This window comes from Aedes albopictus, chromosome 1, assembly GCF_035046485.1.
Source record: "Aedes albopictus strain Foshan chromosome 1, AalbF5, whole genome shotgun sequence".
Classification (NCBI taxonomy): Eukaryota; Metazoa; Arthropoda; class Insecta; order Diptera; family Culicidae; genus Aedes; species Aedes albopictus.
The window spans coordinates 249,234,812-249,262,128 of NC_085136.1; positions in this window are offsets into that span (position 1 = coordinate 249,234,812).

Sequence of the window (27,317 nt, forward strand, 5' to 3'; positions counted from 1 at the left end):
ATATAAAGCATCATATAAAATCAGGTGCAAATTATAAATTTCGCAAAAAAAAAGTTTAAAGTCCATATAAAGACGTTTTGTGCTGATTGGAAAAATATCAAGTATAAAAAGGATTAAAAAAATGTAACAGTGTTGCCAGTTAATCAACTATGAGTCTATCGTAATGGACTAGCATAACCTGTTGATCTAAAAAAATGTATCTATTGAGATCATCAATTCTAAACAAATTTCATATATTTTAACATTATCTGAACAGAAGTGCTGCCAAATATGTAATATTTATTGTAGAAATCTTAATTTTACTAGAACATTAGTATGAAATCTAATTAACAAGCCAAAAGTATTTTTTTTTATTTAGGTTTAGTACATTAGGCAACATCGACGTAAAATATATTTAGGAAAACATTTGATGAGTGAATTTATAAGCAACAGTGCTGAAAATGTCATTTCGATATAACTACATTCAATGACCCACAGCTAATTTCAGAAGCTGAACCTGAAAATATGAAATATGATAAAATATGAAGTATGATATCCTTTAGAATTAGATAATATTAGATACTACGCATCGTCGCGCAACTGGTAGCTCAGACTTCAGTATTTTTATTTTATATTCGAAGGTCCAACTCCTTATAAAAATCCCTGTGAAAATATCTTTTGATTGATTTTTACGGCAGTGTTGCCAAGTATGCTAGAATTTAGCGGAAACACAAACAATAGGTGCGGGGATGCTTAGTATTGCGTTTACTATTACTGGATTTCAGAATAATAGATCATGTCCTTTATTGTCCCGGGCAGAGAAGTGAAGAACAGTGTTGAGTATTGTGTTGTCTATTGATGTGATTGCATATGGTACGAGTTTTTGTTTGTTCTTCGTGGTGAAGAATGGACAAAAATTTCTGAGTGAAATGGATTAGTGGCGTTTGCTCCCTAGAGCCTACTTTTCTTAGTTTTTTTTGCATGGAAAAGAGATCGGTTGTACGCGAAGGTTAATTCCGATAAATCAAATCGATTGTTCAATCAATTATAGGTGACTCCCAGATCGACAATGTATTGTATCATATTAAGGATCGGTATATTCGCCTCACTCCATTCATATTCACTCCTCTTTGCTGAATCGAATCGAGAAAGATGCAGCAAACGGATTGTCGTGATCAAGCATACATTCCCATCACCAGTGGAAAGCCATGCGCAAGTTGCTTGACATGGATATTCGTTGCCGTTCGTCGCAGTTTTGATCGCAAGCGAATGAATGAATGGCGAATGGTGAAGAATGCTGGTGAGTAATCGAAGTGGCTGCTGTCGTCGCTGATGAGCAAACACACAAACTAAAGCTACAATCGTTCGCTGCGATTAACCATGGAGTAGCAATCATGAATTGTGTTGCCATCTATGCTCATACTCATGCAGTGTTGCCAAATGTGCTCGATATGTATAAAAACAGAAATCATTTGTTTTTATTTTGTGTTATCTATTTACGAAAGCTTTCGTGTAAATTAGATGTTTACAATAAAAATCTGGAGCTCGATTTGAATAGGTCGTATGTGCTTTTGTCGATTAAAAATTCGATCAGTTAGATTCGCTTATTATACCGAAAACCATTGAAATTGAGCAAAGTTTATACATACAGCAAAATCCTCACAAAACAGGCTTTCTGTTCCATCATTAAAAGTTTGCAAAATATCTGCCATATTGCTGCAATGACTAAAATAAAATGATCGAATTTTATATCGACAAAAGCACATACGACCTATTCAAATCGAGCTCCAGAAATGACATGTGTGGCAACACTTCCATCTACAACATCGTTGAAATGAATAAAATGACAATTGAAATGAATTTCACAATAGAAACATTTTATATTTTGACAATTTATCCTCATCTAAACCATTTTTTTTATTGCTAACTATCAAACTAACAATAACTGTCAATTATCGGGTCATTTTGTCAGATAGGACCAAAAAACAAGAAAACACAGACAAACAGACGTAACATTGGAAAAAATTCCAACGACCACGGTTTTAACGATCTTTTTAAACCTATATATGTAGTTGTAGCTTTCACAACCAGAGGGGCGCACATCATTTTTCTAAGCGTTAGACGTTTCACCTAGTGTGAACTAGGCGATGGATTTTCGCAAAAAAAAAAATCTAGGTGTTACGTCTGTTTGTATGTGAAGAAAAGGTCAACAACAGGGTCGTTAGAGAAGATGTGTATTATTTTTATCTTGCACACATCTTGCAACACACATGGTGCGATTTTTCAGAATAACCTGTACATTGACAAACCCTTGGCGGTTAGGTTTCATGATATAATAAAAAAGATAAACTGGCAACACTGTCACATTTTTTTTAATCCTTTTTATACTCGATATTGTTCAAATCAGCACAAAACGTGATTATATGGCATCGCACAATGTTTTTTTTACGAAATTTATAAACTGCACCTGTTTTTATATGATACTTTATATGAAAAAATGAATATTTTTTCTTAAAAACGCTATATCTCAGGAACGACGCAAATTACCTTGGGAAGTTAAGCTTGTTCGATAGAAAAACGTCTGATAAACACGATGGAATCAAAATTTTTAAAATCAAAATATACGTATTTTGGAAAAATCGATTTTTAGATTTAAAATTGAAAAATATGATATCTGGCAACACTGTATCAAAAAAATAATATTTTTTCTGGAATCCCTGAACAATTTCCTTTGAAAAAGCCGAAGATCGAAAATGTGTAGGTGTAATCGTTTCAATTATAAAAATAAAAGAAAGAGGATAATTTTCATATCGGCCAAAACGAGGGGTGCTGCCACGGGCCGAGGGGTGATCCGATCGGCACCAAAATTTGGATTTTTTCTTTTTCCATCTAAACAAATGTTTCAGCCAAATTTGGTTCAAATCCGTGATGGTCGCTTGCAAGCGGTCGGTCACTTGGCGTGGAATGACCCATATATGCATACTTAGAAAAAATCATGTAAATTTCCGTCACTCTGGATGCACATATTCAAGCAACACATATGACGTAAATTTAAACGTCCAAGTGACGTAATTTTCTGTCACATTTAACTGAATATTTAGTCATATGAAACGTAATGATGCACGATATACAAATTGTTTACGTCACATCGAACTCAATTTTACACGAATGACGTATTATTAAGTCAGATGTTGCCGCAGAAGCAGTCCAGCTGGCAGCCCTGTCACCCAGCGTTACTAAAGCGTTGCGTCCAATAGGCGAGGCATCGCGGCGAAACAAGTGACAGCTGTCACAAACAGTGAGCGAGCTGTCAAAGATTCGTTTCCGGTGATCATTCCACATTCTTTCGAGACACAGTCTGACAGTCACGGTACCGAAACCAACTAAAATTGGGCATTTGTAGAATCAAACGTGTAAGGAGTTCCATCATTAGTAAAAGTGAATTCAGCGAGGAATATAGTTTGATTTGTGCATCTACATCGTAAAAAGTGTAAAGATCTAGTTCGGTAGCAGTTAAGGTGAGAATCCAAAGTGATTAGGTTGAGGTTAGTTTTTGCATTAAGGTGATTCTTATCAATGAATTTTACAGTTTAGTTCGCAGTTCGTTGTCCAAGTTAGAAGCCAATTCGATTATCGCAGGGTGAAAAACCTAAAAGGCCCACCGAATTGTAAGTTGGCTGTTCAAGAGAAAATGCTAAGCATGATTACAGAGAATTATATTTACAGTTGAAGCACTTATTACACGCTCTCAGAACCGGCTCGACTTTCATTCACCCTACCGCCCGCAACATCAGATAACCTATAAATTTACGTCATTAAATTCTGGAGCTCGATTTGAATAGGTCGTATGTGCTTTTGTCGATATAAAATTCGATCATTTTATTTTAGTCATTGCAGCAATATGGCAGATATTTTGCAAACTTTTAATGATGGAACAGAAAGCCTGTTTTGTGAGGATTCTGCTGTATGTATAAACTTTGCTCAATTTCAATGGTTTTCGGTATAATAAGCGAATCTAACTGATCGAATTTTTAATCGACAAAAGCACATACGACCTATTCAAATCGAGCTCCAGAATTGTTTACGTTCTGTGCAATAAATTTACGTCACGAGTAATTTTGATTTTTTCGTAGTGTGTGATGTAACTTTTATAATATGAAGTTTATAATATGAAGCAACCCTTCGACTAAAGAGCAACGAACCATTGATTAGAATATGGTCTCGCATTATGATTTATACACAATGTATTCTGTGTATCCTTGCCTTTGGCGATTTCCAATCGATACCGATCTGTTACTGTTCTTTTTTGTGCTATGATTGTGAAAAGTTTTCTTGCCTAGTTTGGGTAGTATCCAAGTAACGATCTTGATTCTAATTGGTTTTATTTATTCTTATAATGGTTTTATCAAAGCATTACATATTCTATAGTTGATCTTATCGTAGTTTCATCTGAACGCAACTATTCTTAACCAATCGATGGTTTTAAAAAGTCTGTGGTTTTAAAAATTGCATAAAACCATAAACAGAACAAGAACTATTGAATTTAATGGAGGTATCCCTGGTGGATCTCCTGTAGGCATCACTGAATGCTTCTAGAAAAATCTCTGAAGAGACTTCTGGAGAGATATGAATGAATAACAAATGAAATTTAATGAAAAATGACAGGAGTAGCTTCAGAAAAGAATCACCTTGAAGATCCTTAAGGGATTCCCATAAGACGTCAGTCAGAGATTGATATGAGAGTTCCTTCAGGTTCAGGGTTTCCTTCTGAAGTTCCTTCAGGAATTCGCACAGGAGTTGGTTTACCAACTATTCCAGGAGATTCCTCCAGGAGATCCTTCAAAATTTCCTATAGAATTCCACGGAGGTATTTCTCCTGACATTCTGTAGGGATCGCTCACGGAGATCCTTCAGGGATCACTCCGAGAGTTTCATCAAGGTTTCCCACAGGAATTCTTTCTAGCATCCCTCCTGAAATTTATTTAAGAACTCATCCTGAAATTCCTTCGAGGATTCCTCTTAGAGTTATTACATCCCGAAGTGAATGAAGTTTTTAAAAGATTCTATCAGGAGTTCTTTCAAGGATTGCTCCAGCAGTTCCTTAGGTGATTTCTCCAGGAGTTCGTTCGGGGATCTCCCTAAAAGCTCCAGGAGGGATGCCTCCAGGTGTTGATTAGGAATTCCTTCAGAAGATCCCTAAGCTATTTCATCAAAAGTTCGCTCAGGTCTAGGCTCAGGTATTCTTCCACAACCACAAGTCCCTTCAGAGATTTTTTCAGGAGGATTCATTAATGCCTCCTGGGGATTGATAAAAAAATCCGTAAGAAGTTTCATCAGAAATTCCTGCAGGAGGTTTCTGCAGGGATTCATTCTGAAGTTCCTTTATAAATTCCTACAGGAGTTCTTTCAGAAATTAGTCCAGGAGTTCCATCACAGATTTCTCCAGGAGTATCAGGGATTCTTGCAAATGTCTATTCAGAGATTCCTCCTGATTTTTTTCAGGAATTCCTACGGAAGTCCCTTTAGAAATCAATCCAGGAGTTCCTTCAGAGAATCTTATATAAGGATCCAAGGATACCGTCAGTAGAATTTGAAGACTCCCTCAGAAAATTATTCAAAGATTCCTATATAAGAATTCCTTCTAAGATTACTTTGGGTATGCTTAGGGGATTCCTTGTGAAGTTACTTTATGGATTCTTCCAGGAGTTCTTCCTGGATCGCTCCTGAGGTTCTTTCAGATTGTAGATTGAAATCGAGATTTTTCCAGGAGGACTCATGGATGCCTCTATGTATTACATCAGAGATTTCTCCAGAAGCTCATTCAGTAATTTCTACAGGAGTTCCTTCAGGGAATCTTGTAGGAGTTCCTTCAATAACTTCCTTACACAGATAAAAATAATGAGATTTACACGTCATGTAAACTTCATTTCAGTCATGTAAACTTAGTGTTATGATGGTTTACATGATGTATCATGTAAATTTGTGTTATATGTCATGTAAACACTCAGAGTCATGCTGAATTACATGACCTATCATGGAAATTTACATGATATTTTATGACTTTTACATGATATGTCATGTAAACTTCTGTGATATCCCACGCTCCAATTATGTGCATCATATGTCACAGAACTTTACACTATTTTTCCGATCTGTGTAGGATTATAATCAGGCATATCTCCTGGATATACTTGAGGAATCCTTCATGGAGTTTCTACAAGAGTTCATCCTGGATTTTCTCCTGGAATTTCTCTAGGAATTCTTTAGGGGATACCTCCCGCAAATCCTTCGTCCTACTCGGAAAGATTCCCTTTGAGAGATTCCGCTGAAAACCCTTCGAAGATTCCAACTGGAATTCCTTCGGATTTCATACCGGATATTTTTCGGGAGTTCCTCCTAGAATTTCTGCAGGGATTTCTCCTGTAATTTCTTCGGGGATTTCTCCTGGACTTCCTTCAAAGGCTCCCCTGGACTTCCTTTGAGGGTTCCTTCTGGAATTCCTTCGAGAATTCCTCCTGGAATATCTTCGAAGATTCTTCCTAGAGTTCTATCGGGAAATTCGCCTGGAATTCTTCTTATTCCTCTTAGAATTCGTTTGAGGATTCTTCCTAGATTTTTCTTTCTGATTCTTCCTGAAATTCTTTCGGGGATTTCTCCTGATATTCTGTCGTGGATTTCTCCTGAAATTCCTTTGTGGCTTCATCATGGAATTCCTTTGTTGATTCATCTTAGAAGTCCGTCGGAGATTCCTCTTGTAATAACTTCGGGAATTCCTCATGGAATTCCTCCGGGGATTTCTCCTAGACTTCCTTTGGGGATTCTTCCTGGAAAACTTTCGGAGATTCCTCCTAGTATTCGTTCTGGAATTTCTCCTAGAATTTTAATCGAGGATTCCACCTGGACTTCCTTATTCAATGATTCCTCTTGAAATTCTTTCGGGGATTTCTCCTGATATACTGTCGTTGATTTCTCCCGAAATTCCTTGGGAGTTTCCTCCTGGAATTTTTTCGATGATTTTTTTTTAGAATTCCTACGGAGATTCCTCCTTGATTTTCTTCAGGGATTCCTCCTAGAGTTCCTTTGGAGGTTTCTCCTGAACTTCCTATGGGGTTTCCTCTCGGATTTCCTCTCGGATTTCCTTCGGGGTTTCCTCTTGAAAATCCGTCGATTATTCCACTTTGAACTCCTTTGGAGATTCCTCCCAGAATTCCTTCAGGGGTTCCCCCTGGGATTCCTGCATGGATTTCTCTTGTAATTTCTTCGGGGATTTCTCCTAAAATTCCTTCAGGAAATCCTCCTGGAATTCCGTCGGGTATTCTTTCTGGACTTCATTCAGGGATTCCTACGGAGAATTCTTTCGGAGACATCTTTTGGAATTTCTTCGGGGGTTCCTTCTAGAGTTCCTTTGGGGATTTCTCCTGGAATAATTTCGGAGATTGTTCCTGGAGTTCTTTCGGAAATTCCTGCTGAACTTCCTTCAAGGATTCCTCTAGAAATTTCTTCGGGGATCCCTCCTGATATTCCGTCGGGGATCCCTCCTGATATTTCTACGGGAACTCCTCCTGCATTTACTTCGGAGATTCCTCTTGGATTTCCTTCGGAGTTTCCTCTTGGAATTCCTTGGGGAATTTCTTCTGGAATTCATTCGGGGATTCCTCTTGGAATTCCTTCGGTGATTCCTCCTAGAATTCCTTCAAGAATGTCTCCAGGAACTCTTTCAGAGATACTCTCTGAATATTTTTCATTGAATTCTTCTAGAATTCCTTTGGAGGAAGAATCCCTCGAATTCCCTTGGAAATTCCTACTGGAATTCTTTTGGGGAATCCTGTTGGAGTTTCTTTGTGGATAATTGCTGGAATTCCTTTTGGATTAACGCAGGATTTTTTTTTTGGAATTTCCTCTTGGAATTCCTGCGGGGATGCCTCCTGAAGGTTTCGGGTCATTTGGCCGAACGCCATTTGGCCGAATACCGTTTGGCCGAAAAAGGAATGATGAACTTAAGTGATGATGACAATGTTTTCTATAGCAGTATGACTCGAAAGAATAGCCTATGTATCAAAGAAGGAAAAATAACAGACAAAAATAATCACAGTTTGAACGCTAACTGATCCCTTAATGGTAAACTAGAAAGAATAGCCTACGATTGAAAGAAGGAAATATTTCTGATGATCATATTGGCAGCTAGAATATAATCTAGTTTGTTCACGCTTCTGAATTCTTTAGATCACAATTCGGTCAAATGGCGTTCGGCCAAATGGCATTCGGCCAAACGGCGTACGGCCAAATGGTTGGACACCCTTCTGAAATGCCTTTGGGGATTCCCGCTAAAATTCCTTCGAAGATTCCTCTAGGTTTTTCTTCGATGGTTGCTCCTAGAAATCTTTTGAGGATTCCTTCACGAAGTACTTTGAAAATTATTTCTGGAATTTCTTTGGGAATTCCTCCTGGACTTCCTTCGTGGATTCCTCCTGAAATTCTTTCGGGGATTCCTCTTGATGTTCCGTCGTGGATTCCTCCAGGAATTCCTTCGGGATATCCTCTTGATGTTTCTTCGGGGATTTGTCTTGAAACTCCTTCGTGGATTCCTGCTGAACTTCCTTCAAAGTTTCCTCCTAAAATTTCTACGGTTATTCCTCCTGATATTCCGTCGGTTCCTCCTTAAAATTTACACGGGAACTCTTCCTGGAATAACTTTGAAGTTCCCCCGTAAAATTCCTGTGGTGATACATCTTTAATTATTTTTGGAGATTCCTCCTGGTATTCCTTAAATTCTCCATGGAATTCCTCCAGAATTCCTCCTGGAATTCCTCCGGGGTTTCCTTCTTGAATTTATTCGGTGATTTCTCCAAGAATTCCTTCGGAAATTCCTTCTAGAATTCGTGGATTCTTCCTAGAGCTCCTTCGTGGATTCCTTCTTGAATTTTTTCGAGGATTCCTTCTGACTTCCTATGGGGATTCCGATTGGAATCCTTCGGGGCTTCCTCTTAAAAAACCTATGAGGATTCCGCTCGGAATTCCTTCGAAGATTTCTCCCGGATTTCTTTCGGTGGCTCCTCCTGGGAATTCTACAGAAATTTCTCCTGTTATTTCTTGGGAGATTCCTCCTAGACTTCCTTCGGTGATTCCTTCTAGAATTCCTGCGGGGATTCCTCTGAGAATTACGTCGGGGATTCTTCCTAGAATTCCTTCGGGGATTCTTCCTAGAATTCCTTCGGAGATTTCTCCTGGAATTCCTCTAGAAATACCCCTAAGGTATTTTTCGTTGATTCCCTCGGAAACTCCCACTAGAATTCTTTTGAGGATTCCTGTTGGAAATTCTTTCGGGATTTCTCCTGGGTATTTTTCGTTTATTCCTTTTAAAAAATCCATGCTTAAATGAATCCTCCTTGAACTACTTTAGAAATTCCCGCTGGAATTCCTTCGTGGATCCTGGATCTTCTTGAATTGATTTAGGGAATTCTCCTGGATTTCCTGTGTGCGTGCACGTTGTATTCGCGGCATTTTTGAAACACCTGGCGGATAGCGAACATCTGTGTAATACCCCGGACAGACATGTGATACGAGTGTGATTCCTGTACAACGGTACGCAGTGTCAAGAAAATTCTAACAAGACTGACTTGAACTGAGAGAATTTTCAGTATGGCACTCATTTCAAGCGTAATTGTACAGTGATTCTTGTATCACATGTGTGTCATAAGTATAACAGACATCTGTGTGACATACATACTGAGACGTCCTGAGGTCGTCGTGGTGAATACCAGGCAGGTTTTGGTGAGGGCTGATCAACGACAGATCAGACGGTTCAACCTGTGGATTGCAGACAAATTGCAGAAGTATAACTTGCAGCCTTACCATCTGTTCTTGAAGTGGCATACGATTCAATGAAAAGCAGATAATGTCAGTATATGGCTTTACGACGAAACTAATTAGGTTGAAACAGCAATGCTGGAAGAATCACAATAATGAGTTCGGATGCAAACGAAGTGTCTACCGTTTAGGCACAGGTGAATGTGGTTTAGGTGAATTGCTCCGATTTTTCTCATTTGTTTTGAACCCAAAACGTAGTTGAACTTTTAATTTATTGACTTCCTAATTTGTCGGTTTCAGAGAAATCGATGAGGTGCTGAAATGCTCGAACGTTTTATCTTTTGCCAATCTCTTTTTTTTTGTGCTTCTTGTATGGGATATGATGAGAAATATTTTCAGTCTTTATCTCTCCCTGTCTTCCTCTTTTTCCTTTACAAAGAAGGAACCAGAATGTAGGTCATGTTACTAATGTCGTACACTAGCGTGCACAGAGGGGGGCAAGGGGGGGCACTTGCCCCCCCTTCTATAAAAAATTATATGCACCATTTTTGCAATTCTTGCACCTTGGATCTTACCACGCAATGTTGAGAATCACTGAGCTATGGTGCACCATTGACACATACAATTTCTTAGTATCTCATGCACAACCATGATGTTCTCAGAATCATCTAGGCTAAACTCACGCACCATCTACTAACTATTCAGTGATGTCAGCACCACATTTGAAAAACATGCACCATTTTGGCATTTCGTATTCCAAAACTGTATTCCATGTACGTGAACCATGGTGACTTCGGCACCACATTGAATCGGTTTGCATGCGAAGTCCTCTAGACCCTAATAAGACTGGGCCAACTAGCCAGAACGTGAGCTTATTGAGGCATACAAGAACTCGAGAGCATTTTTAAGTCGGCATCAATGGTTTTATGTTTAGGGTTTTTGAATCGCTAAAAAACTTTGATAAAATTGTTACTTGGGAATACCTCATACTGATATGCACCATCATGAAATTTCATGCACCATCACAGCTCTTCAAGCACCATTTCAGCGTGTATCATATCATCTAGGCATCTAAAGCACCGTAATGCCGTGAGCATCACATAAAATACATTTTTTTTGTATGCTATGCACCATTTTTGCAATTCGTGCACCTAACCATATTGATAAGCTTTGAAAAACGGTGACAACTAATGCATCATCTAGCATCATGCACCTTCTTCAAAGCTTTCCAACCACCATTTTGGCATTCACTATATCATCTAGGCATCTTATGCACCATTATGATGTGGTTCACAAGTGAATTTGATGCACCATTTTGACATTTCGCATACAAAATAGCATTCCTTGTTCCTGGTCTATGTTGATTTCTGTGCCGTATTGAGTTTCCTGCACCATTTTTGCAATTCGTGCACCTACATATGGAATTTGTTGAGTATAACTGAATCATGGTAAAACTAATGCACCATACAAACATCATGTAGCTCCTTTGCATTCCATGCACCACCATGATGATCACATAAATATCTAAGCACCATCTCACGCGTCATCTAAGCATTTAATTCACATTTTAATTTCATAAGATCCATTTTGCCATATAGTACACCCAATTGTGTTTCATGTACCTGATCCATGTTGACTTCCGCACCACATTAAATTCTATGCATCATTTTTGCAATTCTTGCATTTTGGATCTAATCACCCAATGTTGATAATCACTGAATAATGGTGGCAACAAATGCACCCCTGATACATACAATTTCTTAGTATCTCATGCACACCCATGATGTTCTCAGAATCATTTTTAGGCTAATCTCACGCACCATCTTTGACCTAATCCGTGATATTAGCACCATATTCGAATAACATGCACCATTTTGGCATTTCGTATTCCAAAACTGTAATCCATGTACGTGAACCATGGTGACTTCGGCACCACATTGAATTCCAAGCACCATTTTTGCAATTCGTACACCTAGCCATACACAATGTCGAGTGTCGCTGAATAACGGTGACAACTAATACAGCACACTTACATCATGTACCTTCTTCAAAGCGTCCACAGAATGAACCAGGTATCCACGCATTATGCTGATCTCATGCACTATCTTTTAATCATCTAGAAATCAAATGCATCATACTGATATGCACCATCGTGAAATTTCATGCACCATCAAAGCTTTCCAAGCACCATTTCAGCGTTTATTATAGCATCTAGGCATCTGATGCACCATTATATTGTGAGCATCACATAAACTACTTTTATTTTGTATTCTATGCACCATTTTTGCAATTCGTGCACCTAACCATGCAACATGTTGATAATCTTTGAATAACGGCGACAACTATGCAGCACACTAGCATCATACGCACGGTGTGTTGAAACAGGATTATTATCGCACTTTCATGAACCTAAAATATTTTTTCGTTATAAGTTAGCCTTAGCTGTATATATTAAGAATCTGGAGGTTAAAAAATCTTTCATCGGGGAAAATTTAAAAAAAAATCGATTTTAGTAGTTTACCACTTTTCCCATATGATATGGTATTACGCAAATCTGATGAACCTAAACTCCGCTAGAAAAAGTCCCCTTTCTATTAATAAATTTGAAACCATTTAGAGAAACGAATGTAAAAGTCTTGACAACGAGTTTAAATTTGTTTGGCGTTCGTTTCATGTGTCCAGCTCACTACAGTCTGCCGAAAGTCATAAATCATAAAAGTCTACATTCCTTCCATTTGTCTGGCACATAGGAATTTGTAATGGAGGTAAACAAATACTTCCCATTAGTGCGACTCAGCACATACTCTTCATGTGCTAATTTGTCTGTAATGGTGGGTATTAGTTGCACATACTTTGCATGCCAAACCATGTAACGATGCACCTAAACGACGATCACACGGCCACGAAAGATGCTTCGATTGGGTAATCATTAAACAAATATGGTAGCTTAATCACGCGTATTTTTTAACATTCTTGTTAAGTGTAAATTAACTTGTTTTGAGCTAGTTTAGCAGAAATACTTATAACTCTTCGAATATAATAAGAACTTTTATGTATATTGAGCTCTGATTTTGCAGGGCTCGATGTTTTACTAACAAGTGAAAATTCATCCTATGAATACTTTTGTTTGTATATTGGACACATAGGGCCGATTTCTTCACCCTGGCTTAAGCGTTAAACCAGGTTTAACTATATGGGTAAGCTTGGTTTACTGGTTAATCCAAGGTGAAGAAATCAGCCCTCTGAGTATAGCTTTTGATTACTCTTTCGGCACACGCCCTTGATACACGTACTTTAAAGTAGGCATATGTAGTCACTTTTTTATTGTGAAATCAATCAATGTTTGATTGAAACAGTTTTAGATTTGATATTGATGAACTTGGGCATGTAAGCGGCATACATGTACGTAAACAGAATATCGGATTAAGTACGAGACACTGAAGATGACCTAACAGCTGAGGTTGAAATACGTATCTATCAAAGAATGCAAAATCGTAGTGCAATTTGCAATTAAAAGGAACAGCCCTTAACTCTATTTTTTTACTTAGTTTTAGGTATGTCCATTGTTGTTTATGCTGAGAACAAATTTAACTAAGTCTACAGATAAAATGAAAATTGAAAATGTAGAACAATATTAAGACGACATCAATGTTCTGGGAATGTCATAAAATATATTTAAAAAACAACAACAACAGTGATGTGTAAAGTGAGGCAATATTGACGCAATTTGAGGTTTCAATACAACTTTTTAAGAACTTTTATTAGGTATTTTATGCTTCATTTCGGAATTATTGAATAGAAGATTGCTAAATAGTTATAACACATAGAATATGGTTGGAAGGTATCGAGTGTACGGATGACTTTTTAATTCGTTTTTATCACTCTCTGCAAGGACAAGTGACATTTCTCCCCATACTGAATCTGTTGTCAAACTCACTTTGCAAAAATGAAGGGATTTTACTTGGGAAAAAGAAACTTTATTTTATGCATAACATAAAATAAAAGTCATAACATTGAAACCATTAAAATGCATGAAGTTTTTATCAAGACCAGTGTCTTATAAAATAAAACTACCGATAACCCAGCCGAACATAGAAAAAAAACACTGCACGAGACTACCATTTATTGAAATTCATCAGATTACTTGCAAATTGATATTTTTCCAATATATTTTACTATAAGATGTCATTCACATTGACATATGTATATTAAGCATGCGTTGCATTCGGTAAATTGTTAATTAAAACTAGGATGTTTTGAAAAATATTTCAATACAATTTGTATAGTTATCCTTGACCAAATGATTGTTTGATTAAAATAAACTGTTATGACATTCAAATTGCTTATCATGACTAGATAATATCACGTTTACCCGGTGTTCCTTCTTACCCCACCCATTTTAACTTGGCCCAGTGTGCCTTATTTTAAACCAAATGTTGAATAATCATTTTTGAATGCATTAACATAATATGACTACGCCAATCTTATGTATTTTTCGTCAACTTTTTGTTATTTGAGACTCAACAGCCCACTTAACCCTAAAGGTATCATTTTAGAAGTAAAAAGGAAAAAAGGTTTTTAAAAATTTCGAAATATTGTATGGACAAAAGTCCTCAACAGATCAGAGGCAGAACTTTTACAAATGAGTCATGAACGCTCAGTATAGTCTACTAATACTTTTTGGCAAATATCCGTGTGGATGTGGTTTGACATGCAAAGTATGTGCAACCAATACCCACCATTACAGGCAAATTAGCACATGAAGAGTATGTGCTGCAAATGGTATGAGTCACAGGTGTATGGCGCTTCCTCAAATGTATGAGTCCCACTAATGGGAAGTATTTGTTTACCTCCATTACAAATTCCTATGTGCCAGACAAATGGAAGGAATGTAGACTTTTATGATTTATGACTTTCGGCAGACTGTAGTGGGCTGGACACATGAAACGAACGCCAAACAAATTTAAACTCGTTGTCAAGACTTTTACATTCGTTTCTCTCTAAATGGTTTCAAATTTATTAATAGAAAGGGGACTTTTTCTAGCGGAGTTTAGGTTCATCAGATTTGCGTAATACCATATCATATGGGAAAAGTGGTAAACTACTAAAATCGATTTTTTTTTTTAAATTTTCCCCGATGAAAGATTTTTTAACCTCCAGATTCTTAATATATACAGCTAAGGCTAACTTATAACGAAAAAATATTTTAGGTTCATGAAAGTGCGATAATAATCCTGTTTCAACACACCGTGCGCCTTCTTCAAAGCTTTTCATGCACCATTTTGGCATTCATTATACCATCTAGGTATCTTATGCACCATTATGATGTGGTTTACATTTGAATTTGATGCACCATTTTGGCATTTCGCATACAAAATAGTTTTCCACGTACCTGGAACATGTTGATTTCTGTGCCACATTGAGTTTCCTGCACCTTTGCGCGAATTGCATGTGCACCTTAATATGAAACATGACGAGTATAACAGAATCATGGCTAATGCACCATACATACATCATTCATTCCATGCACCACCATGATGTTCACAGGCACCATCTCACGCACCATCTTTGAATGAAATATGTGTCTAATTGCGAAATAATGCACCATCGTTAAATTTTATGCATTACTAAAGCTTTCAATGCGTAATCGTGGCGTATATCTGTAGTAATCCGTGAAGGCATTCCAGGAGAAATTTCTGGAGGAATCCTTGAAGGACTTTCTGGAGGAATCCCTGAAGGCATTACTAAAGGAGTGCTTGAAAGAATTCTTGAACGTAGCTCTCAAAAACTGGAAGAGGAGTCTAGTTAGCCTAGTGGTTAAGGCTATGGATCGCCAATCCGGAGACGGCGGGTTCGATTCCCGTTCCGGTCGGGAAAAATTTCTCGACTCCCTGGGCATAGTGTATCATTGTACTTGCCTTACAATATACAAATTCATGCAATGGCAGGCAAAGAAAGCCCTTCAATTAATAACTGTGGAAGTGCTCAAAGAACACTAAGTTGAAGCGAGGCAGGCTAAGTCCCAGTGGGGACGTAGAGCCATAAGGAAGAAGAAGAAAAGTCTAGAGAAATTCCTGTAGAATTTGTAGAAGGAACTACTAAAGGAATTGCTGGACAAATTATTGAAAAATTCCCTGGAGGCATTTCTAAAGGAATCCTTGAAGTATTTCCTGGGGGAATCCGTAGAGGAATTCGTGAAAGAATTCATGGAGGAATTTTTGGAGAAAAATTTCGAAAAACTCCTGGACAAATTTTTGGAAGAATTCCAGCAGGGGCTCATTAACGAACCCCTGGAGTAAACTCTGGAGGCATTCCTGGAAGAAACCCTGGAGAAATTCCTGGAAGAATTTCTGTAGGATTCTCTGAAGGCATTCCTGAAGGAATCCTTGGGAGAATGCCTGGAGGTTTCCTTGTAAGAATTCCTAGAGGAACTTCTAGAAGAATGTCCGGAGGAATTTCTGCAGGAATCCCTGAGGAAATTTCTGGAGGGACATTTGGAGGAGTTTCTAGAAGAATTCCTGGAGGAAGCTATGAGAAATTCCTGGAGAAATCCCTGATGTAATCCCTGGAGGAATTCCTGAAGGAATCCGTGAAGGAATAACAGGATAAAACACTGGAGGGGTAACAGAAGGAATCCATGAAATAATTCATGGACGAATTCCAGGATGAATTGCTGGAGGAATTCCTGAAGGATTTTTTTGGAAAAATTCCTGCATGAATTTGTGGAAGAATTACTCGAGAAATTCAATGATGAATCCTTGCAGAAATAACTGGAAAAATCTCTGGAGAAATTTGTGGAGCAATTTCTGGAGGAATCAGTGGAGTCATTCCTGTGGGAATTTTTGGAAGAATCCGCGAACAAATTCTTGGAGGAATTTCTGGAGGCATGCTTTCAAGAATCATTGGAAGAATTTCTGGAGGATTTTCAGGAGGAATACTTGGAGGAATCCCTGGAGACATTAATAGAGAAAATCATAGAGAAAGCTTTGGGAAAAAATCATAGAGAAATCCCTACTGTAATCCTAGGAGGAATTCCTGAAGGAATCCGTAAAGCAATTCAAGGATGAATCTCCGGAGAATTATTAGAGAAACTTCTGGAAGAATCCCTAGAGATTTTTCTGGAGAAATTCCTAAAAAAAATGTAGGAACTCCTGGAAGAATTTCTGGAGGATTTCCTGAAGGAATTCTTTGAAAAATTTCTGGAAAAATATTTGCGGCTTCCTGAAGGAATGATTAAAGAACTCCTTGAGCAAAAGAATTCCTGGAGGGATTTTTGAGGAATATCTAACAAAATCATTGATGAATCCCTGGAGGAATTCCTGGAGAAATTCCTGGCGAAATCTATGGAGGAATACCTGATGAAATTTTTCGAAGAATTCCTGGAACAGTTCCAGGAGAAGTTTTTTTTTCTGGAGAAAACCGTGGATAAATTCTTGTAGGAATACCTAAAAGAATCCATGAAGAATTTTTAAGATGATTTTCTGGAGCAATTAATAGAGAAATTTTTATAGGTATCCCAGGCGAAATTTCTGGAGAGATTCCTTGAAAAATTCCAGAAAAAAATCCTGAAAAAATGTCTGTAGAAACCCCTGGAGAAATTTCTTGAGGGATTCCTGGAAGAGTTCCGGGAGAATTTTTTTCAGGATTTTCTGGAGAAATCCGAGCAGGAATTCATTTAGGAGTCCTTGCAGAAATTCCTGGAGGAATCTCTGTAGAAATTCCCGAAGGTATTGAAGATGCAATTAACGAAGGAATTTTTGCAGGAATAATGGAGGAGTTCCTGGAGGAATTTCCGAAAGAATTTTTTGAGGAATTTTTTGCGAAACATTCCTGGAGAAATTCCTGGATGATTTTCTTGAGGAATCTCTGGGAAAATTCCTGGAGGAATCCATGTTTGAATTCCGGGAGGTATATCTGGATAAATTCCTGAAGAATTTTTTGGTGGAATAACTAGAGAAATTCCTGGATAAATTCTTTAAGAAATTTATGGACAAATATTTAAGGCTTCCCGGAGGAATGTCTCGAGGAACTCCTCGAGGAATTTGTGAAGGATTTTTTTTTAGTAATTTCTGAAGAAACTCATGGATGGACTCCTGGATGAATTCCTGACGAAATTCCTGGAGGAATCCATGGAGACATCCCTAAAGGAATTCCTAGAGAAATTCCCAGAAAAGATCCGGGATAAATCCCTGCTGTAATCCTGTGAGGGATTCCTGAAGGAATCTGTGAAGGAATTCAAGGATGAATCCCTGGAGAATTCCTAGAAAAAATTCTGAAAGAATCCTTAAAGATTTTTCTGGAGAAATTCCTGAAAAAATGAAGTAATTCCAGGAAAAAAATCTGGAGGATTTCCTGAAGGAATTCTTTGAAAATTTTTTGGAACACTTCCGGGAGAAGTTTTTTTTTGGAGAAATCCGTGGATGGCCTTTTGGAAATATACCTAGAGGAATTCTTGGGGGTATCCATGAAGATTTTTTTAGAGAATTTTCTGGAGCAAAAACTAGAGAAATTTTTATAGTTGTCCCAGGAAATTCCTGGAAAAATTCCAGGAAAAAAAATCCTGAAAAAAATTCTGTAGAAATCCCTGGAAAAATTTCACGAAGAATTCCAGGAAGAGTTCCGGGACAAATTTCCTCAGGATTTTCTGGAGAAATCCGAGCAGAAATTCCTTAAGGTATCCTTGCAGAAATTCCTTGCAGAATCCCTGCAGAAATTCAAGATGGAATTACTGAAGAAATTTTTGAAGGAATGAATAGAAGAATTCCCTAAAGAATTTTTTGAGGTATTTTTTTGCGAAACATTCCTGGAGGAATTCCTGGAGAAATTCCTGGATGATTTTCTTCAGGAATCTCTAGAGAAATTTCTGGGAGAATCCATGTTTGCATTCCGGGAGGTATTTCTGGATAAATTCCTCCTTCGTTAAGAAATTCCTGAAAGAATTTTTGCGGAGGAATTTTCGCGGAATTTCTGAAGAAATTCATGAATGAATCCTCGGAGGATTCCTGAAGAAATGCCTTGAGAATTTCCTGGAGGAATCCATGGGGGAATTTTTCGAGGAATTCTAGGAGGAATTCCTGGAAGAGTTCTGTTTCATTTAGGATTATCTGGAGGAATGCGAGGATCAATTCTTGGAGGAATCTCTAGATGAAATATTGTAGGAATTCCGACAGTCATTCCTAAAAGAAAATTTCAGGAGGAATCTCTGCAGGAATTATTTGAGTATGTACCAGAGGAATTATTTGAGGAATTTCTGGTGAAATATATGAGGCTTCCTGGAAAATCAATGGAGGAATGCCTGAAGGAACTTCTCGAGGAATTTCTGAAGGAATATCTGGAGGAATTTCTGAAGATATTAATTATTGCATCTCTGAAGGAATTTCTGAAGAAATTTCAGGAAAAAAAATCCTGGAGAAATTCCTAGGGGATTCTGTGGAGGATTCCCTGGTGGAATTTTTCGCGGAATCATTCGAGGAGCTCCCGGAATTCCTGGAAGAGTTTCGGGTGAAATAACTTTAGGATTTTCTGGTGGAGTCCATGGATGAATTTCGGGGAGAAATCTCTGGAGGCATCTCGGAGGAATTTCTGGAGGAATGTCTGAAGGAACTACTCGGGCAAATTCTGAACGAATACCTGGTGGAAGAAAGAAAGAAATTTATGAATAAATTCCTGCAGGAATTTATGAATGAATTCCTGCAGGAATTTATGAATGAATTCCTGCAGGAATTCTTGGATAAATTGCTGGAAAAAATCCTGAAGAAATTCCTGAAAGAATCCGTGGAGGATTTCCTGGACAACTTCCTTGTGGAATTTTTCGAGGAATTCTTGGAAGGGTTCCGGGAGACATTCTTGGGGAACTCAGGCAGAAATTCCTAGAGGATTTCCTGAAGGAATGCCTGGAGGAACTGCTGGAGGAATTTCAGGAGTTCTTCCTCGACAAATTTCTGAAAGAATTCCTGGTGGAATTTCTGGAGGATTTTTTTTGTGGAATTTCTGAAGAAATCCATGAAGGAATTTCTGACGAAATTGTTTGAGAATTCTCTAAAGGAATTCATGGAAAAATCCTTGGAGAAATTTCTTGAGAAATGCCAGGAAGAATTCCGTCAGAAATTCCTTTAGCATGTTATGGAGGCATCCGTGGAGGAAATATTGGGGGAATTCTGACAGACAGACATTCATGAGTTTTCCTAGAAAAATGTCAGGAGGGATCTCTGGAGGAATTTTAGGAGTATTTACTGGAGGAGTTCCTGGGGGATTTATTTGAAGAATTCCTGGAGAAATATATAAGGCTTCCTGGAGAAATGTCTGAAAGAACTCCTCGAGAAATTTCTGAAGGAATTCCTGTAGGAATTTCTGGAAGAAGTTTCTGAGGAATTTCTGAAAATTTTAAGAATTGTGGGTTTGTTTGTTTGTTTATTTTCGACACTTGACACCAGGGTGCATTCGTGTCGCATATAAATTCAGTAATGAATCCATGCAGAAATTCCTTAAGAAATTGTTGGAAAAAATCCTAAAAAAAATCCTAGAGGATTACTTGGAGGTATTCCTAGAAGAGTTCTGGAAGAAATACCTTTAGGATTTTCTGCAGGAATCCGTGGAGAGATTCCTGAAAGAAATCACTGGTTGCATATTGGAGGAATTTCTAAAGAAATGTCTGAAGGAACCCCTCGAGGAATTTCTAAAGGAATATCTGGAGGAATTTCAGAAGAAATTCATTATTGAATCCCTGAGAGAATTCCTGAAAAAAATCCTGGAAAAAATCCTGGAGAAACTACTGGAGGAATCTGTGGAGGATTTCCTGTAGAGAATCCTCGCGAAATTTTTGGAAGAGTTCCGGGAGACATTTCTTTTAGGATTCTCTGGAGAAATTCTGGCTGAAATTCCTAGAGGATTTTCTGGGGAATTCCCTGGAGGAATTTCATGAGGAATTCTCGGAGGATTTTTTTTTTTTGAGGAATTCCTGTAGGAATTTCTGGCGATATTTTTCGAGAAATTTCTGGAGAAATTTGTTGAGGAATTCAAGAAGGATTTTTTGAAATGATTCATGGATGAATTCCTGAAGAAATTCGTTGAGAATTTCCTGGATAATTTTTTGAAGGAACTGCTGGAGGAATTTCTCAAGGAATTCCAGGAAGATATTCTTCAGAAATTCCTTTTGGATTTTCTGGGGGATTCCGTGGGGCAACTCCTAGAGGAATCCCTGGAGGAAATATTGGGGGCAGACATTTCTAGTGGATTTTTCCTAGCAGAAATTTCAGGCGGAATTCCTGGAGGTAATTTTGGAAGAATTCGTGGAGTATTTACTGCAGGAATTCCTGGAGGAATTATTTGAGGAATTTCTGAAGAAATATATGAGACTTCCTGGAGGAATTTCTGAAGGAATTATTGAAAGATTTTTTGAGGGAATTCCTGGAGGAACTCATGCACGAATCTTTGGAGAAATCCTGGAGTAATCTCTGTAGATTGCAATAAAAATTCTGATCAAAATGTTCTATCTAGGAGTTCTGACATTCTCCTAACATCATTAATTGTCTAGGATCTCGGCTGTTCGAGCCCGTATGAAGTTGATCATCAATATTAACTTCTTTTCTCGATCAGCCTAGATAGCTGTGTAGTGTCGGTAGCGATTGTCTCAATTGGCTAAGAATAACACGCCGCCTGTTCCGGTGGTAAGAATCCACCAAACAGGGAACCCCAATCCAAGGTGTCAGGCGACCCGTGCTGAGGGATGAATGGTTGAGGGGGTTTAAAACATGCTCGATCTTTAACGGAGCCCGTAACGAGGGTAGATCTCCCTTTTGGGTTGCGTTACGGAGTAAGATCTACCAAACTGAACCCTGGTGACATCAAGCTTATTAAGCTAGGGTAATGCGTTTTAGTAATAAGGATTCATGGTACAAAGCCCTTGTTATTAGTGACAGTTTCTAAAATTGCATTTATTTTGCCTTACGGATAGTTAAAGACTCGGTTTATCCTCGCCGAGACTACACTTGATGTAAGGAAAATAAACATGCTTTGCGTATCTAATTGCGTAATAATCTACTAAGGACTGATAAGTACTGGTGATACAAGGACTCACGTGAATTCTTATTACCGAACATATTCTCTAATTTGACAGCGTTTTGCAACTAGCCTGAAGTCCCGGGTTTTTCAATGTTGTCCTGGGACTAAACTAGGAGCAAGACTCGGATGAAGCCAGAGTTCCGATGCATGGACAAAAAACAGTTCTACCGTTTTGTTTTTCTCAGAAATAGAATCAATTATGTGTGATTAAGGGCGCTCTTTCGCTGGGATTTATTTCCCTGTGAAAACGGTACTTTTTCATCACATTCGATTTCTCGAACCTCTGAGGTAACAAAACAAGATCTGTACAGAAATCGATGCTCCATTGCCTCTCAATGACAATGGAGTAGTACGACATGCACTAAATACTAAGGATACGGGTATTTCCACAAAAGATCAAAATACTGGTCGCAGGCTCATCCGAACAGAAAAAAAAAAATTGTCTAGGATCAAAATTCTTTCACAACGACAATATTTTTTTTTCTATAATTGATAATTTTCTAGATATTCTCCATTGTATTTGATACGTTTATAAAATTTTATAAGAGTCGAGATAATGACTTCATCTGTAAGTTTCGTATTGCCTTGAAATCATTACCAAGCCTTCTCTAGAATCCCAATATGAAGTACTTGGTGATGTTGGCACCACAACATGTTGAAACCCCTACTTGGGAATTCATATTGCGTGTTACACCATCATTCTATTTTGCACCATGATCATACATATATTGCACCATTATTATAGTGCCCCCCCTAAGCAAGAACCCTGCGCACGCTAGTGCTCCCGTCTACAAAAGTGCGATTTACTCAACTATTTTGGGGAGTCTTGTCCGCTTGTTGAGGTCCACTTCATCCTTCTGATTCTAGGCATTTTTGAATGCTCTCTAGCGAACCCTAGCGATAGTTTCCCGAATTGAATTATTCATCAGACTAGATAGGCCTTGACTTTCTTAATATCTTTGCTGGAAACATCACTCTTTTAAAAAGTAGGGATCACGAGATACGCGAGCATTATGTATGTTGGAAGCCAATGGACCACAGGGTCCCACATTCGGACCTTCTTTTAAGGTACATATCCTCCTGAGGGTAAAATATCAAAACCAGTGAAGAGAATTGTCGGGCTAAAGAGACACAAAACAAGCAACAAAGGAGGCGCGGCGATTACTTTGTATCCCAACAGGTAGCAGATAATGACATAATCCTGATTTTTTAAGTTGGGGACAAAGCAGAATCTGAATTTGTTGCGTACTTTTCAACTCGTGAATAATCGATTATTATTAACCCAAAATCGAATCTGTTTGATGGTAAATATTCAGCAGCGTTGCGGTGTTTACCGACTCGAAGTTCCTTCTCGAAAATCGCAATGCAAGGCTAAAAAATCACTATGCTCATTGCTCGTAGTGTACGATCTTTGTCCTATTCTGTTCAAGTTGGGATAAGCCTATGTTGCATTGGGTGGATTGTCGCAACAAATGCAGGTTGCGACATTGTCATTATTATTGCGCGATGGATGAATTTTGATTCACTGATCAAAACGTTTAGTGGAGGCGCATGGTTTACAATATTTTCAAATCTTAGGGTTCATCACTTCACTCACTTGAAGTCTATTTACTCGGAGACGCGGGATCCACATGGATTATGCGTAAGACACGTAATGTCACACCTCATAGGTGAAATCGTGTAGTCGGAAGGCGCAGCGTTAGATCCGGATGGCGTAGCGCTATTAAAAGTGTTTTGCAACGAAAAAAAAATCCTAGTTGTACCTAAAGATACCCAAAAAATCGCTAATGGAACGCAGTAGCGGATCGTGCTTTTGCGTAACCAACATAACAGCATAATAATCACCACACTGCACTTTCTTATGGCCTCCGGTCGGAGCTGGTTTTTCACCAACCATGTACCATGTACAGATAGATATCCACCGGACCAGTTGCACTTCCTGGTCCAACCAGTTTCATGGATTGAATGGGACGAGTGTTGTAGAGATGACGCCGCCGTGCACCTACCCAACCAACATCCTTATTTTCTTCTAATGCTTGCCATTTATTAGCAATATGTAGTAGATAACGGAAACGAAAACAGGTCACTATCGCAACATCTTCCCTGGGATGACACCCTCAGAGCCGATGCGCGATGCGCAATCATTATAGCAGAGACAAACGGGTGCAAAAGTTTGAGAATATGGACGTTTTGGCTGGAATGTAGCATAGTCCTGATGGATTCAATGTACATATTATGGTTCAATGTCCGTTTTGATATGACATCCTTGTCGGGGAAAAGGTTAGTGTTTGTTGCTCACTTATATAGACATTAACGGATCGTTTCCTTCGTCAATGTTTTAATTTATATCGAGTAGCATCGAGTAAGCATGAAGATACTGTATGTTCAGGAAAATTAAAAAAAAACGAAATGAATCAGGGTCGTACCGGGAATCAAACCCTGATAGTTTGTTGCCTTTCTCGTACACTAAGTGTACTGGAAAGGCTATATGTTCACTCCAAAAACGACTTTTTGATAGAAGGCTCTGAGAGTCAAGTCACATATACCAATCAACTCAGCTCGACGAATTGAGGTGATGTCTGTGTGTGTATGTGTGTGTGTATGTGTGTGTACAAATAAACTCACATCACTTTTTGGCAGTAAACCTCAACCGATTTTAATGACCGACGGTTCATTCGCCGCGGAATCTGGTCCCATTGTTTCCTATTGAAAATGGTTCGGATCGGTCCAGCCGTTCCGGAGCTATGGCCATTTACGTGTTCCGGACCAGTACCCTTGGAAGGGGCCATACATAAAAATGTAACAAACACATACATGCGACACATCAAACTGCGGCATTTTGGATAACCTGATGAACAGTCAGCAAGAAAACAGTCTCAGGCCATATCTGAACCGGAAGTGTTCCGGAACCGGTTTCGGGAGTCCCGCAGGAAGTGGCCAAATATAAAAGTGAACCAAATCCATGCATGCGATATATCAAAGCGCGACTTTTTTGATAACCCAATGAAAGGTTGGCATAAAAAAAGACTCAGACCATATCTGAACCGCCAGTGTATCGGAAACCGGTTCCGGATGTGCCGCTGGAAGTGGTCATATATAAAAGTGATCCAAACCCATGCATGCGGCACATCAAACTACGGCATTTCCGATAACCTGATGAGCAGTTAGCAAGAAAACAGTCTCAGACCTTATATGAACCGGTAGTGTTTCAGACCCGGTTCCGGGTGTTCCGCCGGAAGTGGCCGTATATAAAAGTTGACAAAACTCTTGCATGCGGCAAATCAAATCACGGCTTTTTCGACAACTTGATGACCGGTTATTGAGGAAGTAGGCTAAGACCACATTATGGACTGTCAGTAGTGCCGAAACTAGTTCCCTCCGAAAGAGGCTAAATATGAAATTGAACCAAACCCATGGCTTTTTTGATAACCTAATAAACTTTAGCAATCAAATAGGCTCAGACTATTTAAGAGACTATCGGTAGTGTTTCGCAACCGGTTCCGGGCCGGAAGTGATACCAAACCCATGCATGCGATACCTCAAATCACGGCTTTTTAGGTAACATGATGAACAGTTGCAAGAAAATAGACGCAAGCCCTATCAGTGTGTTACGGAACTGATTACGGGTGTCCCGCCAGAAATGATCAAATGTAAAAGAGAACCAATACATGCGACATATCGATGACTTATTCAGTAACAAGATAAACGGTTAACCAACAAATAATCTCAGACCATATTTGGGAGAACCGGTAGTGTTCCAGAACTGGTGACAAGACGAGTAACGCATCGGAAGTGGTAAAATATAGAAAGGAACTAAACCATAGCGGCGTTTTTGATAATCTGATGAACGGTCAACAAGAAAATAGTCTCAGGCCACAGTAGTTCGGAATCGGTTGCGGGTGTGATTTGATAGAAGTGAACCAAAACCATGCATGCGATACATAAAATTGCGGCATTTTCAAAAATTTTCCGAACGGTTAGCAAGAAAATAGCCTTAAATCACATCAATTTCCGACTTTTCAGGTCACGTGATGAACAGTTGACAAAAATATAGTTTAAGACCATATTTGAGACAACCGGAATCAGTTCCAGGTGTCCCGCCCGAAGTAGTCAAACGTAAAATTTAACTAAACCCATGCGAGCTGCACATCAAATAGCGGAATTCAAATGGGCTAACAAAATAAATGTCAAAGCGATAAATCAAATTGCGGCTTTTTTGATAGCATGTAAACGTTGGGTAAAATTATAAATGAAGAAATGATCAAAGTCTTCATATGTATATGCGAGAGAACGAAATCGTGACCAAAGCGATCTCTTCAAATCACACCATTTCAGATTGCTGCGGTGTAAATGTATAGTAGGATGGATCAACGTTTTATATAAAAATATAATTTAATCGCATCAACCTTATACAGTTTTACAATCTCCAATCTCCTTATGCTTCTAAAATTACTGCTCACAATTTGGGTGCGGCTGGTTGAGCCCTCATTCTTCTCATTGTGATTGAAATTTGAATGGAAAATCTACATTTTCTGCATTTTCCTCGTAGGAAGGTCAAATTTCACATGAATCGTGTTACCAATGATAATAAAATATAGCCTAAAGTGTGCTGAAATAAACATTGGCGAAGATCACAAAGTGATCTGTGATTGTGAATAAAGTTAACCTTCTTCAAGCATTAGCTGACGCTCACCCCGCTGCCGTAGTGGATGGAATGGGGTCACAATGACCCCAATACACGACTAGGGTTAAGGTGATCAAGCAGTCAACTGAGAGGTCTGATCTTTTTCTGCTCTGTTTTGTTGCTGAACATATTATCGGAATATGTATCATCAATAAGTTTCGAAAATCGATGATGGCTTTGTTAAAATTGTTGCTAGTGTAAAGTGTTTTCAGGATTCAGGAACATATTGGTTAACGTCGAAGAAAAGTCTATGAGTACATATTCGACGAGAAAGGCACTATCACCACTAGGTGGATTAATCTGGGTTTTTACTTGGTAGTTGCGCGTTATTCAACTGAGCTATGAAGTCAATTTTGTGCATTAGAATAAGAATGTTTGCCATCATAAATGATCAAAGTTATTCATTTCTTCTTATAGTAGTTTGAAAGCTAATGCTTTTAAAGGCAAGTCAAACAAAGATTTTTGGTCTGGATGGATCATTTCAACAATCTTCAGTATTTGGAATAAAACCATATCAATAAATTCAAAGTCACATCTGCCTATCTGTGATAACATCTCCCATTCTGGGTGACAATCCAGATAGCTGTGTCTGGGATAGCATGATAATCATTGGACCGAGCCGAGGAAGTGGTCAGATCGAACACGATGCGTATAACTGGACTTCTCCAATCCTATCCCGGACTTCTACGGTCATGTTTTTTTCTCCTACAAGAAAAAAGGGCCAAGCGGAAAATGTTATGCAAATTGCAAATCAGCTAATCGCGAAGAAAAGTAGGTGGGGGGTAGA